A 4,714-nucleotide genomic window follows, 5' to 3' on the forward strand; every position below is an offset into this window, starting at 1 on the left:
TCATACATTTCATCATTAACTAAGATAGACTCTCACTGGATTACAGATTTAAACTTAAGACATGAAACATACTAGAAGAAAGTGCAGGGAAAACACTTGAACAAATCAGCCTGGGCAAATATTTTATAAGGAGGATCTCCCAGACAATTGAAACAACACCAAAAATACATTACTGGGACCTAATCAAACTAAAAAGCTTCTGCACAGCCAAGAACACAGTAAGTAAAGCAAGCAGACAGCCCTAAGAATGGGAGAAGATATTTGCAAGTTATGTCTCTGACAAAGGTTTAATAACCAGAATCCACAGAGAACTCAAACATATTAGCAAGAAAAGAACAAGTAATCCCATCTCAGGGTGGACAAGGGACTTGAAGAGAAACTTCTCTGAAGAAGACAGGTGCACAGCCTACAGACGTGAGAAATGCAAATTAAAACTACTTTGAGAAATCATCTAACTCCAGTAAGATTAGCCCACATCACAAAATCCCAAACCTAGAGATGTTGGTGTGGATGTGGAGAAAAGGGAACACTTGTACACTGCTGGTGGGAATGCAAACTAATACATTCCTTTTGGAAAGATGTTTGGAGAACACTTAGGGATCTAAAAATAGACCTGCCATTTGATCCTACAATTCCTCTACTAGGTATATATGCAGAAGAGCAAAAATCACATTATAACAATGATATTTGTACCAGAATGTTTATTGTAGCCCAATTCATAATTGCTAGGTCATGGAAGAAGCCCACATGCCCATCGATCCACAAATGGATTAATAAATTGTGGTATATGTGCACCATGGAATATTATGCAGGCTTAAAGAAAAATGGAGACTTTACCTCCTTCATGTTTGGAGGAACATGGAGGAAAAATGGAGACTTTACCTCCTTCATGGATGGAGCTGGAACATATTCTTCTTAGCAAAGTATCTCAAGAATGGAAGAAAAAGTATCCAGTGTACTCAGCACTACTATGAAATAAATTTATAGCTTTCAGATGAAACTCAATTATAGCCCAAGAATATGGGGAAAGGGGAGAGGGAGGGAAAGGGAGAGGAGAAGATGGGTGGAGGGAGGGTAATTGGTGGGACCACGCCTACAGTGCATCTTACAAGGGTACATGTGAAATTTACTAAGTATAGAATATAACTGTCTCAACACAATGACTAAGAAAATGCTTTGAAGGCTATGTTAACCAATTTGATGGAAATATTTCAAATTGTATATAAAACCAGCACATTGTACCCTATGATTGCTTCCATTAATGTACATAGCTATGATTTAATTTAAAAAAATATTAAAAAATTAAAAAAAGAAAATTCTCTCATCCTGACTTTCATTTACTTTTCTCAATTCATGGAGACCTATTATGTTATCTATGACAATGGGAAAGCAGAGATGGGGTCTAAGATGAAGTCCAGGCTTCCTCTTCATGTCTCACAGTAGAAAATGGTTTCTCTCCTTCCACTTTTCTCATTTCTTCTGCTACAAAACATGCAATCTTTTGTTGATTCCTTTTTATTTTGCATTGTAAAATTCATCTTCCTGTTTAGCATTTCTTCCATGTCAGAAGATGATGGTCTTCCGCTCTTGAATTTTTGTTCTTCACATTGCTCACAAGTTGAGTGATGAGCTTTCTCCTGGAAGGAAGTGTGTCTACATTTTTTCTCTATTCTCCTTATCTAATGAGTCTTGAGTCTCCTTCATCCTGAGTCTTGTTTTTATCTTTGAAGGTTAGATGTGTTTCCTGAGGATAGATATATATTTGCTTATGCCTCTTTAGTGGTGAAGTGAAGCCATTCATGCTTATTGAGAGAAGTGATATGTAGGCTGCATATCTGTTCATCTGTTTGGAGGTATACTTCCTTGGCACATCCCTTGTAGTTTATGCCAATTTATGCCATTATGAATTGTATATGAAAACACTACACTGTACCCCATGTTTGCATTAATGTACAGAGCTATCATTTAATTAAAAAAAAAAAAAGCTAGGCTTTTTCCCTTTAGTTTCTGGGTGTCTTGACTTTTTTGGTGGTTCATTGTATTGTTCTGAGTAAAGTGCACCTGTAGCTCTATTGCAGTCCTTTGAGAGAGTTGATCTGCTCTGACTTTTGTTTTTTCAGGATTCTTTTGCCATTTCCTTCTCTTGTGTGTTTTGTATTCATTTTTTAATTTAAGCTAAAATTTTAGGGTGTCCCTAAGTTGTTTTTGAGAGATATACTGGTTGGACTAAATTAGGCAGTTCTCAGAGGGCAGTTTGGACTTGGGCAGGAGAGTCTGGGACAATCAAGTGGCACACCTGTCTATGCTGGCCATAGTGCCTTTCAGCACTACCTAGAGCCTTTGGGAGTCCAGTTGTGCAGGCCAGTGTTGGCATCAGCTGCCCCAGAATGCAGAGCTCTCCACACCCCTTCTGAGACTTGCCAAACTGAAATGGCAACTCCTCCTTCCACCAGGCGCTCAGCAGGGTTTAGGGCTGCTTGGCTGCCACATCTAGTCACTCCATATTAGTTTCAGAGGCCCCAGGGTGTGGAACTCCCCATGACTTTCCAGCAACTGCTAAAGTGAAGCCATAGCTTTCTACCATGTTTCCCTGAAAATAAGACCTACTGAAAAAATAAGCCCTAGCAGGATTTCTATGCATTTGTTAAATATAAGCCCTACCCTGATAATAAGATCTAGTGATACATTTCAGTGTGGAGTGGTAAGGAAGACTAGAATACCTCCTGAAAATAAGCCCTAGTGTGTCTTCTTGAGAAAAAAATAAATATAAGACAGTGTCTTATTTTTGGGGAAACATGGTATTTCACTGACTGCTCATTCAGGTTTTAAGGCTGCTTACATACTACATGTGGAGGTTGATATCAGTTTTAAAAGCCCTGGGATGGGGGGAGGGGCAAGATGGTCAACAGGTACCAGCTTCCAACAGAAGCTCCTGTCCAGAGGAAAGGATAAAGTTTAGAAAATACCAAACAAAGTTGAAGACTAGGAGCCCAGCCATGAGAGAAGAGTGATATCTGCAGGACAACTATGCTGAGGCAAGTTGTGACTCCTAGAAGGCAATCTATAGCTACATAATACATCCTGAAGGAAGGGTGTCCATCCCCCCACCCCAAGAAAGTTGTGTTTTTCTCCTGTCTGCCCCTGTGAGTTTCCTAAGGGCGAGCCATGAACTGAGGACTTATTGTCTCACCACACATGTGAGAGCTGCAGAAAGTGGGGTCTACTCATTTAGAGGGACCCTGCTGTGACTCCTCTCACCAGGAAGAAAAATCGAACTAAGGTTTCACCGCCATTTTGATTTCCCAGGCCACCCTTCCCCCCTTTCCTACAGAGACAGTGAGAGGAGGCCCAAGAACAGCTACCCCCAACCCTGCGTGACCAAGCACCCTGTCATAACCCTGTAGCCAGAGAACTGCTTGAGCTGAGTGTTCTCCATGTGGCTACTGCCACTCGGCCACCGCCCTGGGCACTGGAGCAGGGCTTCCCAGGACAGATTGACCCACGCATTCCTGGCACCCCAGGCCCGGCAGCCCGAGAACTGAGAGAGGATGGTCGGTTGAGAGGGAACCACACGGGCATTGCTATACCCCAAGGTGAAGAGTAGCAGCTGCAACAGCTAGAACAATAAGGATCACACCCCTGAGGCTTTTTCAGACAGACACACCCTATCTCTCCAGGCAACCTGAGGAAGCCAGCATCTTCTCCAGTGGCAGTCACAGGCTGAACGGTTTTGGGATGGTCTCCAAATGGTGCAAATTCAGCATGGGGAGGAATCAGCGGAAAAATTATGGTAACCAGAATAACCAGAGTAGATCAATTCCCTCTAGAAGGCTGGGGTACATGCAATTGAAGATCTCATAAACAGATGGCAACCCAGACAGAAATAGAGTTCAGAATCTGGATAGCAAATAAGATTAACAGAATGGGAGAACGGAGGGATTTAGAATTTCAAACTATTTAAAAGCTGTCCCAGAATTCAATGATTTCAAAGAAAAAATGACCAAAGATGTTGAAACACTGAGGCAAGAGGTTGCAGCCCTTAAAGATCTGAAGGGGCTTGGGAAAGGACTTACAGATGAACCCCTAGGCCAGGTGCAGTGTGCAGGTTGCAGGCTAGAGTTTCTGAGACAGTGGGGTCAGAACCAACCAGGTCAGAGGCAGATGACATCCAAGGACTTGACCCTAAGGTTTAATAGAGAAAAAGAAGAAAAAGAGGAAGAGGGGAAAGAAAAAGGATGAAAAAAATTTTAACTGTACATATTAAAAGCCTCTTTGTTGTTTTGAAGGAGAAATAAAGGAAAATACAGGGAAAGAATGAACAAATAAGGAAAGTAAAGAAAAAAAGAATTGTACTGTTAATATTGATACACCTTTGCTGACTTGGGAAAAGAAATAGAAAGAAGAGGGAGCTAAAAATAATAAAAGTAAGAGTATATTATTAAAATTATCTTTGTTGCCTTCAGAAAAAAAAAGAAAAAAACTAAAAAAGAGAAAGAGAATAAAACAAAAAATAAAAAATTATAATGTGATAAAATAATTTATAAAATAATAATAAAATTGAATTATTATTAGACTCCTCTTTGTTTTCTTGAGAAAGAAATAAGATGAAAAAAAAAGAAAAAAATTTAAAACACCTAAAAAGGCTTGGCACCTGTGGCTCAAGTGGCTAAGGCAACAACCACATACACCTAAGGTGGCAGGTTCAAATCCAGCC

The sequence above is a fragment of the Otolemur garnettii genome, unplaced genomic scaffold, assembly GCF_000181295.1.
Source record: "Otolemur garnettii isolate 467f Iridium unplaced genomic scaffold, OtoGar3 scaffold00191, whole genome shotgun sequence".
Classification (NCBI taxonomy): domain Eukaryota; kingdom Metazoa; phylum Chordata; class Mammalia; order Primates; family Galagidae; genus Otolemur; species Otolemur garnettii.